This window comes from Choloepus didactylus (genome assembly GCF_015220235.1).
Source record: "Choloepus didactylus isolate mChoDid1 chromosome 26 unlocalized genomic scaffold, mChoDid1.pri SUPER_26_unloc1, whole genome shotgun sequence".
NCBI lineage: Eukaryota > Metazoa > Chordata > Mammalia > Pilosa > Megalonychidae > Choloepus > Choloepus didactylus.
The window spans coordinates 1,516,315-1,529,819 of NW_023637614.1; the positions used below are offsets into that span (position 1 = coordinate 1,516,315).

The following is a 13,505-nucleotide window of genomic DNA, read 5'->3' on the forward strand; positions in this document are numbered from 1 at the left end:
GAAGGGATAACAGGCAGGTCAAGCAGCAGAGGAAAGCCTGGTAAGGAGGAGGCTGTGGATGAATTTGTGGGGTATAATCAAGTAAAAAAATGCAAATATTAGGGAATCTAGAAATCATGCTTATGCACAGAAATAGGTGGAAGCTTGGAAAAGAGCTGAGAAGATACTAAGCTTTTGTCCCTGAATGGCCTTTAGTGTCCATGAAGGCAAGAAGTGAAGATAAGGTAGAGTTGCAAATGACCTGAGTAAATGTTGAAGAAGTGCCTGAACAGACAATCTGTAAATATCAGCAATTTTATTTTTCTTTCCTTTGAGGAAATCTCTGTCAAAACATTAGCTGACAACTAAACTAATGGAAAGAACTTTAGCAATCCACATCAAAAATAAGAATCTTTAAAAAACTGTTTTAAAAAGTCATTAAACAAACAGCTTCAACACACAATTGGGATAAGGAAGAAGAATCTGATTTAGAGTTATCACATACTGTATTCAAATACTCAAATCCCCATTTTTCAACAAATAGTTATGAGACATGAAAAGAAACAAGAAAACATGGCCAATTCATGGGAAAGAAAATAAATAGAAAGTGTCCAGGAGGAAGCATAGATACTGGAACTCCTAGACAAAGAACTTAAGGCAACTTCTTATATATATATTCAAAGAATCAAATGAAACCATGGAAAGTGAACTAAAGGAAACCAGGAGAACTATGTTTCACCAAATATAGAATATCATTAAAAAGAAATTATGAAAAGTAACCAAATAGAAAATTTAGAAATAATATGGACTAGACTGAAACAAAAATACTCTAGTTGGATTCAACAGCAGACTTGATAGGCAAAAGGATCACTGAACTTGAAAATATGTCATTGGAAATTATTCTCTCAGAGGAATAGAAAGAAAAGAATGAAGAAAAATAACACTACCTAAGACACATACAGCATACTAACATACCCTGTCAAGCATAACAACATAAGCTTAATGACAGTCCATGAAGGAGAGTAAGGGGAGATAAGGGCAGAAAGAATATTTGAAGAGATAATGACAGTGACCCAAATATGATGATAGGCATAAAGCTGTACACTAAAGACAATGGACTCCAAATAGGATCAATTTAAAGAGATCCACTATGATACATATTATAACTACTTAGGGAGATATATTTTGCATTTTTCATCTGTAGCTTTTGTTTTTTCATATATATATGATTTAGAAGGCAAAGTATAAAGTGATAATTTTAAATCTATGTTAATGGGCATAGACTATACAGATATGATTTGTAAAATTAACAAGGCTAAGCAGACCTCTATAAGAGCAGTTATAAGTAGGTATTCAAACTTGACTATTATCAATTTAAAATATTAATTTCATGTTTTAGGGTAATCACAAAGAAGATTACTGAAACATATAGAGAAAGGAAGTTAAAATCACACACTGGAAACTCAAACACAAAGAAAGCAGAAATGGAGGGGCTGAGGAAAAAAGTTAAGTATAGAGGAAAATGGCAAAGTGTGTTTTATATCCTTAACTCTGTTAAAAAATAATTGACTAAACCAGCTAATTGAATGGTAGTGATTACCAGAATAGATTTAAAAATAGATACAACTATATGCTGTCTACACGACACTCATTTTAATTCCAAAGTCAAAACTAGGTAGAAAGTAAAAGGATGGATAAAGTTAGTAAACAAAAGAAAAAAATCCTTAACCTAACAAAGTTGTTGTGGCTATGCAGATAACAGACAAGATACTTAAAGTAAAAAATTTTTAAAAGACACAAAAAAGCATATTTAATGTGGATAATAGTGATAAAAGAGTAAATCCATCCATAAGCTATAAGAATTATAAAAATGTATAAATTTAAGAACATATTTCAAAATACTTGAGAGAAAAATTTGGTAGATTAAAGGGAGAAATAGACAGTTCTACAATAATATTTGGAGACATCAAAACACATTTTTGGGGGTTCACAATTCAGTACATAACAGGATATAGATTCGCACTGTCTTGTCACTGTAAAACCAGGCCAAAAGAGGAAATGAGAAGTCAAATCATTCCCCTGAGCCAACCCTCTATACCAATAAGGCTTTCTAAACTAAAGTAAATGACAATTAATGTATTTTTACTATGAGGGATCAAGAAAAGCATGTATTTTAATACATTCATTTAATTATGAAAGTAATATTTGAGTGGAAGATAACAGAAAGAACACATTGAGCCATTTAATAAATAGTGGTTATCACTACAATTTTACGCCAAATGAATATTCCTGCAACAAAATTTTGCAGGGACACATCTTTGCTTAAACCTATAGTTGTACAGATTTTAATCTTAGATCTGATCAACTTTAGATATGTATTAGTCATTAAAATGACAATTTGATGACATTTCAAAGACTCCTCCAAGTTTGGAAGTAAGATCCAGTGGCATCCTCTTACTCATTAGATATTACAGTGTGGTTGAGTCATACTGTACTAAACAAATACTTTAATATTTTCATTTAGCATCACCTCCAGTTAAAAGTGGTGCCTTCTAAATGACATTGATCATTTGAATTATATTGGTAAATTTGGAAAACATATGAAAAACACAGTACACATTCAAAACAGTAAATGCAAGGATGATAGAAAATATTGATGATGCTCTTTCAATTTAAAGGCAAATGAAAAGCACTATGGAAATTTTGAAACAAATCTGAATAACTACAAATAACAATAACATACTTGACTTCTTAGCTGTGGGTTCAATGAAAGGAAATTATCATGAAAATCTTAATAATGTGGATATGGAATTTCCCTTCCTTAGAACATTCATGTTTGTACTATCAAAAGAATATCAATTGAATAGAGAAGATTTGGCTGTAGATGTGTAGCTTTCCTGAAAGACCATAATAAAGTTTGTTGAAATACCACACTAGTCCAGAAAATTCAGTTATCAAACAGATTATTTATAAGTCACCTAGATCTGGTACTAAAGAAAACCAGCTAAATGAAAGACGGGGCCATGAAGTGCCACTGGAAATCTGAGTGATAATCCCTGTTTTAAATTCTTAGACTACTGAATCAAATACCATGAAATGGGTCAGGGTAAGTAATAGGAATTTATCTGCTTGTGTTTTGAGGCTGGGAAAAGGACAAATCAAGGCAACATGAAGGCAAAGCTTTCTTCCCTAAGACTGGTGTTCTGGGGCTGGCTGCTGGCAATCCTTGGCTCCTTTATCAGAAGTTCTCTCCCTTCACTTTGAAGTTCAATTTCTTGCCTCCTGTGGCTTTCTCTGTCATGGTCTGTATTTCAATCCACTTATGATGGACTCCAGGGTAGGATTGTGATCCATCCTGATTGAGGTGAGCTATACTTTCTTAAGTGAAGTAACTTCATCAAAATTTTCTACTGGCAGAGGGTTCACTCCCAAGGAATGGATTGGATTTAGAATTTTAAATTTTAAATCAGAATAGACCATATCCAAAGTGGATTAAGATGAGATTTTTGCCATAGAGCTGATACTGAAAAGGCTGAAGTCTTTTGGGATATTTAGATGGGGTGAATGCATTTTGCATGTGGGAAGTACATGGCATTTTTAATTCCAGATGGTAGACTGTTATGCATTGAATTGTTTCCTCCAGAAAGGTAAGTTCAAGTCCTAACCCTGGTCCAGTGAATGTAATATTATTTGGAAAGTGGGCTTTTGATTTCTGATTAGTTTAAATGAGACCTACTAGATTAGATAGATCCTCATCTAATATGACTGGTGTATGTATAAGCAGAGGGAATTTGGATGCAATAAAAGAGGAACATGGATGGCTATAAAATGTAGGCAAAAAAAGAACTATACCAGAAGCCAAGGATCCTTATGAATTGTCACCCACTGCCAGAACTCTGTACATTTCAGAGGAACCATGGTCCTTCCAATATTTTGATTCATACTTCTAGCCTCTAAAATTGTGAGACCACAAATTTTTGTTATTTAAGAGAACTAGTCTATGGTACTTTTTAAATCATAGCCCTAGCAAACTAGGGCAATCATAAAATGGATTTTATACCACAATTGATGAAGGAGGAGGAGAAGAGGAATGGATATCATGGGCATAACAGTGCAAAAAACCACACACACACATACAAAATTACACTGGTGAATACTATACTACTTCATACTTTGAATTAGTAAATACTACCAGTTTTTTCAAAGTGGTTATACCAATGTATATTCACATGATCAATGCATGGTAGTCATAGGTGCTCAATAGCCTTGTAATCATTTAATATTTTCCATCACTGTTTTAGACTTTTTCAATGATGTGTATGGGAAACTGTGGTTTTCATGTGTGTTACCCTGATGCCAAATGGAATTGAGAGACTTTTTCATGTATTTAACAGGTATTGAGATATTTTCTTTTAAAAAGTACTCATTCAAATCTTTTTCCTATCTTTACATTGTGTTTCATGTCAATTATTTATTGATTTGTAAAAGTTCTGTTTTTTATCCACATTGGAGTCTTTTGTCTAATATAAACTCTTGGTTATTTATGTCTGATATTAAATACTGTTTATTTTGATGACCAGAATTTCTTAAAACAGCCTAATTAATCTTTCATATTCTTACATGAATAGTAATTTTTGAGTAACACTTTAAATAGCATAAATGTTCTAATAACACAATTATATTTATCTATATTTTACTCTAAAATCTTTATTGTTTGAGTTTCACATTTAGATCATCAATCCACCTGGAATTAATTCTGTATAGGATATGAGGAAGTGTTCTGATTCTTCTTTTATTTCAAAATAGATACAAAGATTACCTAACACTATTATTGAAAAGATCATCCCTTATCATTTGAGACACAATGATGCCTCTATTATAAGTCAAGTGACTGTGTAAGTGTGGATTTGTTTTCTGGACTCACTCTTGTTTTATAGGTCAGTCAGTTTATACTTTGCAAATTATCATGGATAGATATATTAATTACTAGAGTTTTATAAATGATATCTATGACTGTTGCTTCCACAACTTTGATATTTTTTTTCTTTGTGGCATGAGGTAGTGATCCAATTTAATTTTTTTCCAAATGGATATCCAGCTTTCATGGCATAATTTGTTAAAGAGAGTTTTCTTTCCACATTGAGTGGGGGATTCCTTCTTAAGTTGGGTGTGAGCCTTTCAATTGTTGACAGTTGTCACCCCTTCTTATGTACAATAAACCTATTAATGTGCTGGTAAGATGAGGGTGGAGGTAAACATTCTATAATCCTATAATAAGTCCTTAATATTTTAGGTAGACTGTGTCCTTGGAACGTGAACTTCACAAATGTTTATCACCCTTTTTCTTCCCTAGAAGATACAGGAGGTCAAGAGAGACCTGGAGTTGGATTTCTCTCTTCCCAAGGTAAGTTAAGCTCTTGTTATGTTTTTGGTTTTGTTTTTTTGTTTGTTTTTGTTGATTGTTTTTTTTTCATCTTTCAAGTTAGTACACACTCAATCATCAGCAATTAGTCACATCAAGTACTTATATTGTAATTCAAGGGAAATTTAATACATCCCCTTTGAGTACTCCCATCTGGCACTGACTCCAGGGAATTTTCTTTACTTAGAAACTTGGAACCAAATTGAATACAGCAGAATAAGTAAGGTAGAAGGAGGGATGCTATGAAATGAGAATCTTTCCATTATATACCTTGCTCATTAAGAGTAACTTTGAGGAACAATAACAAACAAAATGTCATTTCTCATACATAGAGTGTAAAGGTAGAGCTGGAAACTGAGCCAAATATCCCAGCATCCTAGGAATCCTCAAATATGGACTACCTTTTCAGATTATGGAGCATCTACATTGTGTAGTCAGTTGCAGGTTCTTCACAGCTACAATTTTGCCTTTCTTGATCCTCATGTACACACCATTAAAATCTCAAAATAAATCAAAATATTAACATGTAGTTACAGCATATTTTGGGCAGTTTCAGAATAGATCTATTGAAGACATGTAATTGGCAAGTGGAAAGGATAGAATTTTAAAATGGAATAAAATTCTAATGTGTTGGGCCAAAGAGTGCAAAAGATGTATCTAGAGGCCAATATGGATGTGAATGGGGAAGGGCACATGAGGCAGGTGAGTTAACAACAGGGAAGTCCTTCCAGGTATTTTGAAAGCAGACTTAGCTTGATAATGAATGCGTGGGGTTAGTATGAAAAATGTGAAAATAAATGAAGCCATCAAACCCTGAAGACATCAACTCTATTTATAATAAGTGAAAATCAGGTTACAAAATGACTAAGAATAGCAATATATGTAGATCAGTGAATGTTTAATATGGTTATGTTCGAACATAGTTTAAATGACACAGTTAATCTACATTCATAAAATGTTACACAAGAAGGGCTGTTTATTTGGAAAAATTCTAAGTTTTATTAGATAAAAAGAAGCCATCTTCTTTTCTAGTTTCTGAACATAAAAATATGGACTGACTCACAGCATTCTTTCAGTTTGATTCAATGCTGAAAATATTATTTATTTATAAACCAATTTTTCTTAAGCATTTTTTTCCATGCCTTTTTTACATCTTTGTTCCTCAAACTGTAGATGAAGGGATTCAGCATGGGAATCATGATGGTGTAAAACACAGACACTATCATATCATGGTCCAAAGCATAGCTGGAACTTGGCCTCACATACATGAAGATAATGGCCCCATGGTAAATTGACACTCCAGTTAGGTGAGATCCACAGGTGGAAAAGACTTTTTGCCTCCCCTCAGCAGAATGAATCCTCAGAATGGCCAACAGAATAAAACCATGAGATTATGACAATCAATATAGTAATTATCTCAATAGAGCCAACAAAGTAGAAGAATAGAAGCTGGTTGATATGAGTGTCAGAACAGGAAATTGTGAGGAGTGGAGGGATGTCATTAAATACATATCTAATTTCATTGGAGGCATAGAAAGATAGGCTAAAAGTGGCCGCTGTGTGTAATGCTGCATGCAAAATGCCACCAAAATGGGAAGCAATGATGAGTGGCACATAGACTCGGGGTGACATGTTAACTGAATACAGCAGTGGGTTGTAGATTGCTACATAGTGATCCTAGTCTACTGCAGCCAAGAGAAAGCATTCTGTGGTCCCAAAAGTAACAGCTGGAAACATCTGTATTGTGCATCCAAGAAATGAAACAGTTTTATTCTCTGCCAATAAATTGACCAACATTTTTGGAGTGAAAACTGAAGAATAGCAGGCATCCATGAATGACAACACACTCATAAAATAGTATATGGGGATGTGGAGCCAGGAATCCCCCATGACCAATACAAACAGTCCCAAATTTCCTATCAGAATAAAAAGATAGATTGCTAGAAATAGGAAAAACAGGAAGAAGTTTAGCTCAATATTATCTGTGAAGCCTATCAATATAAACATGGTGACCTCTGTCAAATTTTTCAACTGAATACTGCATGGCTCCAAATCTGATGGTAACACTGACATCTTGGTGTTTATTGATAATTCTGCAAGACCATATGTGGAGAAATAGTGTTCACCAACTATATCCCCATGTCTGTTTCTTAGAAGGGCAAATGACAACCTAGGCAGTGATAGGACAGATATTGTTGAAGGAGTGGGGCCAACATGGATGCATTTCCCTGTATCAATAAAAGGAAGACATGGTTTCATTCATTTGTTGCTTAAATTTCTCATGTTAAAAAGGAAAAAGATAAAAACACCCTGACTAATGGATTACTTTATGTTAAATATTCTATTCCCTTTTCTTTTATCACATCATATTAAAATTCCCAAAGAACAATGAATATCAGGATTTTGGCATCCAAAAATATTACAGTGTAAGGTATCACTTGAGTACTAGTTTGAAAATTGCTACAATGTGCATGAAAAACATTTCCTATATGATCATGACTATAAAAGGGGAGCAACCACATTTACTTCAAAAGGTTGTGTTATCATTTTCATTTGTCACTATATATTGAGCAATTTCTCTTGCTATCTCTTCTTTACGGATTGTTTAGAAGTGTGTTGTTTAACCTTCAGATATTTTTGAGTTTTCTAAGTCTCTGATGGTTATTGACTTGTAATTTTATTCCATTGTGATCTGAGAATGTGCTTTGAATAATTTCAATCTTTTAAAGTTTATTGAGGCTAGTTTATGACCCAGCATATGATCTATAGTGGAGAAAATTCTGTGAGCACTACAGAAGAATGTGCATCCTGGTGATTTGGGATGTAATGTTCAATATGTGTCTGTTAATCTAAATTCATTTATCAGAGTTCAGCAAAGGTGGTATTGAAGGGAAAATTTGTAGCTCTAAATGCATATATTAAAAAGGAAGAAAGAGCTAAAATCAAAGAAGTAATGGAGCAACTGAAGGAAGTAGAAAATGAACAGCAAACTAACCTTAAACCAAGCAGAAGAAACAAAATAACAAGGATTAAAGCAGAATAAATGACATAGAGAATGAAAAAACTATAGAGAGAATAACACCAAAAGTAGTTTCTTTGAGAAGTTCAACAAGACTGACAAGCCCCTAGCAAGATTGACAAAATAAAAGAGGGAAGACCTAAATAAACACAATAATGGATGAGAGATGCAACATTACTTTGATCCTGAAGAAAGTAAAAAAAAAAAAATTGTAAGGATACTATGAACAACTGTATTCATTTACTGGGTTATAGTCTGTTTCTTTGCTTGGGGTAGAGTAGGAACATGTTGGAAGTAATGTAGTTATTTTATGTTTTTTGTTTTTTCTTATTCCTTTGTTTTAGTTTTGTTTGAAATGATGTTTTTCTTATTGTCTGTTTTTCTTGAAATTTTTTTGATAAAGTTAACTAAAAAAAATGAAAAAAGTAATATACAGAGCCCCCCTGGGGAGCTGGAGGGAAATGCAGAGGTTCTGGGCTTCCTCACCTGGATGGTTGCTGATGTTCTCACAAATATTGAGGACTGGCGGTTTGACATGCTGAGCCCTCTATCATGGGACATGCCCTTATGAAGCTTGTTACTACAAAAGAGAAACTAGGCCTGCTTGTAATTGTGCCTAACCGTCTCCCCCTGAATAACTCATTGTTGCTCAGATGTGGCCCCTCTCTCTCGAGCTAAGCCAACTTGGGTGAAATCAATGCCCTCCACCCTACATCGGATATGACACCCAGGGGTGTAAATCTCCCTGGAAATGCAGGATATGACTCTTTGGGATGAATCTGGACCCAACATCATGGGATTAAAAATATCTTGACCAAAAGGGGGATGTGAAATGAAACAAAGTGAAGTTTCAGTGGCTGAGTTATTCCAAATGGAGTTGAGAGGTCATTCTGGTGGGCATTCTTACACACTATACAGATATCCCTTTTTAGGATGTAATGTATTGGAATAGCTAGAAGTAAATACCTGAAACTAACAAACAACAACCCAGTAGCCTTGGCTCTTGAAGATGTATGAATAACAGCGTAGCTTACAAGGGGTGACTATGTGATTGTGAAAGCCTTGTGGATCACCCTCCCCTTTATCCACTGTATGGAAGCATGGGTAGAAAAATGGGGACAAAAATCAAAAGAAAAATAAGGTGGTTTGAGAGGGAGATTTGGGTTTTCTTTTTTATTATTATTTTTTATTATAATTCTTATTTTCACTTTTCTGGTACAAGGAAAATGTTCAAAAAATAGGTCAGGTGATGAATGAGCAACTATATGAGGGTACTGTGAACAAACTTTGGATGATTTTATGACATGTGTAATATATCTCAATAAAAATGTGTTAAATTTAGAAGAGAAAAGCAAAGTGAAAATTATGTAATTTATAAATGTTCCCAGATGACTAAAACTGGAATAAATTGGAATAACATTTCAACTTGTCTTACAGGAAAGCCTTTTCACACTAAACATTTTCACTTGCTCTTTCCGAGCAATGATCCTGTTCCATTAGTTCCTCTGAAACAGTTGTGAACAAGAAAGCATAAATTATTCTGGAAGTGTATGCACCTTGTATGCCATCAAAAACAATGCAATATCTTTTGTTGTTCAGTTTTCTTTCTTCAAAAACATAACACTAAGATATACATTTTTGGATTATACAACTTATTGTACTATCGCAATTGATTTTCAAATGTTTACAATAGCTGCATAATATTTTTCTCTATATATTCACTCATTATTTTTGCAAAGTAATAATGAATGAATTTTCCAGTCATAGCACTATCCAAAAGAAATCATAGCCAAACTTTAATATATTATAATTGCTAATGGAGCTTCAAAAATAAATATAAAATAATATAACTTAAATAATCAGTAAAAAAAGATTGTGTGATGTAACTACTGTTTTGCTACAATTTAATGTTCTAATTCTGGTATTTTTCCCTATGCCATCAGAATGTTTCTTTAGTGGATTATGAAGAAAGAAAACTGCATGACCAAAGAAAAAATGTTTAATAGCAAAAAAACAGAAACAAAAATGAGACATGGAAGAAGTACTTGCATCTGGACTGAATACCTCAGTGATTGAAATACAATACTGGATCCAATATATTTTAGCATGAGATTTCAGCATGGTGACATTTGTATTTCTTTCAGTGTGTTAAAGACTGAAGTTCTTGACTTATTCTTAAGTATTTGGCAACTGTGTTTTCTAGGGTATAAAGGAAGGAAATATCTGCCATGCTTTGGGCTGGGATGCATTCAGCAAATTACAAATGATTTATATTCACATCATGAAACACACTAGAATTTTGTCTTACTGATATTCCCTATATTAAGAAGGGAATGAGGATATCAGCTTTAATCCACAGTTGGAAGAAGAAAGACATATGTCACTATTCATCAAAAACAGATATCACAGATCCATGTGGAAGAGGAGTTAAAAGAGTTAATAGCAACAAAGATACGGGGTTAGGGAATGAAAAGTGCTCATTTGATCTTTACAGAATTCAAGAGTAAAAAATATATAATTAAGGTAATTTCTGATTTCAGTGTAAATCCAGACACCTTATATGTTGCTTATTGAGAACACACATGTTCACATGCCTAAATACAATAGTTTGCAATGTAATTTGAATAGCTATACTCACAAAATTATCATAAATCAATCAATACTATAAATATGTGCTAATGCATTGTGTATCAGAAAAGCATTTATTTTAACAATAATCCTCATTCTCCCTCCCTATTTCTCCACCTTAATCTCCCCACACCTCTTCTCCTCTTGGTCCCATAACCCTATAGTGAAAGGAACTGAAAATAATCAGGTAAGTTTTGAAAAATGTACTTTTTGTTAGTCTACAAAACAAATTCATCACAAAGTTTACTTGGCTGACATACACAGCAGAAATTTCAGCTGCATTACTGTTCTAGCCTTCACTTTTCTTCCCTGTATGATACACAAAAACATTTATAAGAGTAAGAACATTATATTTGGCTTCTATGTCCCTATATTAAAATCTCTGATTTACCACCTAGTGATAGTATGAACCTGGAAAAGTAATTCATTGTTCCAAATAAAGGAATAATAAAATTAACCAAGATTTTCAGGCCTTTTAATTTTTTCAAGTACATGAGCATGGTGTCATGACAGAGTAGTTATTTATGAACTTCATTAAGTTATTTTGTATTAAATTTTGATTGTATGTTTAGGATGCATATAATTGAAATATTACATCCAAATTTTCTTTATGTGAAACACAATAGAGAGTTGTAAAAATCAACTTTTATAATCAAAGCATTGAACAATGAATGGGTTCCAAACCATAACTTGTACTTCTCTTTCTTCTTTTAATTTCATATATGCCTATTATATTACACCATCTATATATTAAAATACATTTTATTGTGAATAAACCCAACAAATCTCATTATTCTATGCATAAGATGCCATAAAAATCCATCCATTTCACTGCATTCTGCCTTTGCCATGTCAGTAAATAATAGTGAGTTTTCCTGTAATTTTCCTGGTAATCTTGCTGATATATTCCCTGGCAACTGTGGTGTACCTTATTCTATCTGGAGAGAATATAGTTTATGAATGAAAGTATATTTTTTTAGCAAATGATGCCCCATTAAAGAATTTATCTACTTCACTACAATGTACTGGTTACATAATAGAAAAAATGCTGAGTTTTAGCTACTTCATCAAGCCAATCTTCAAACAGGCATTTCTTTTAAGTAATATTTGAGGAAATTACACTAGTTGTATTTATGTAAAGCTGCTTTAACAGGAGATAAAGCCTAGAAAGGAAAAAAAGAAAAAAAACACAGATCTTGAATTTAAAAAACAAAATGAAACATGATCATTCCCAAAGACTCAAAACTGTTTCCTCAATTCTCATGTAGTCTGAAAACATAAAGTAACAGATGTCCCTGAGAACAGTTTTACAAAATTTAAACTTGAGAAGAAGGAAAGCTGTGATAGCAGCTACCACATATTATTATGTGGCTGAGGGTTGGGAATTTTGTGTACATTTTGTTGTGTAATCTACATTGCAAAGTGCAATCTAAAAATATTAGGGTCTTTGCATAGAAGAGAAAATTATACCCAACTGTAAGTAGTACATGACAAAGGTGAGAGAGTTAGTTATTCAGATAGACAGAATTCAAGCCCAGATTTCTCTGAGCCCACAATTTAACCTATTTCCACTCAATCACATTGCAATGCCATTGTGGCATGCCAACATTCTGGAATCATTTCCTAGAAAAATTACAAAATAGTATCCTCTCTTATTTTTATTCATTTGTAAAGCCATCAAACTTACAAACAAAAACTATGAAATCAAAAGCTAACAAACTGATTAAACTATCTTCTAGGTCAATTAGCTAACTAGTAAAATAAATATGAAATTATTTATTCATCCATCAGAAAGAAAAAAAACAGCTCAAAAGTGACATATACTCAATGGCTTGTTATAAGATAATTTTCTGTCGATTTAATGAAGTGTCATTACTACAGTCCCTATTCTGACTATTATCTTTCATCAAGAAAGTTAAAACAAATTTCTCTTTATAGCTCTATTTACCTAAATATGTAGGAATTCCTTCCTATTTTCCCTGGAAGGAAAGAGGTTCAAACTTTAGTACAACACTGAGTTAACTAGAATAAAATGTATCAAACTTAAACACTAAAGCATGTAATACTGATGTATTAAAGCACATAGTTTGAGATTCATGATAACAGCTTCAAAAATATTTTGTAAGTGAGAAGAAAAAAATTCTTTTAATCTTATATGTAGAATTAAACTGCTAACTTAAAGAATGCTGTGACTAGCATAGATTTGGATTCTTTTGTTAGTTCTTAAGTTATTCTTGAAGTCCACAGGGGATGCCCCAATGAGAAAACACCTCAATTCTCTTCTGGGACATAAAAGCACAAGTTGATTTTTTTTTTTTCTGTAGAGAACCTGTGAATGGTTCTGGAATAATGGAATATATGATAAAAAATGGATACATGAATGAACTTTGACTTCTGGTAAAAACTTACCCATCAGTGGTAAAATGAATGCCCTAGGATTGTAAAAGAAATCTAATT

General features: G+C 33.0%; 1 pseudogene; it reads right to left on the reverse strand.

Annotated features, from left to right (window-relative positions):
* Positions 1–6,498: 6,498 nt before the first annotated feature.
* Positions 6,499–7,474, reverse strand: LOC119525750 (annotated as a pseudogene).
* Positions 7,475–13,505: the final 6,031 nt, after the last annotated feature.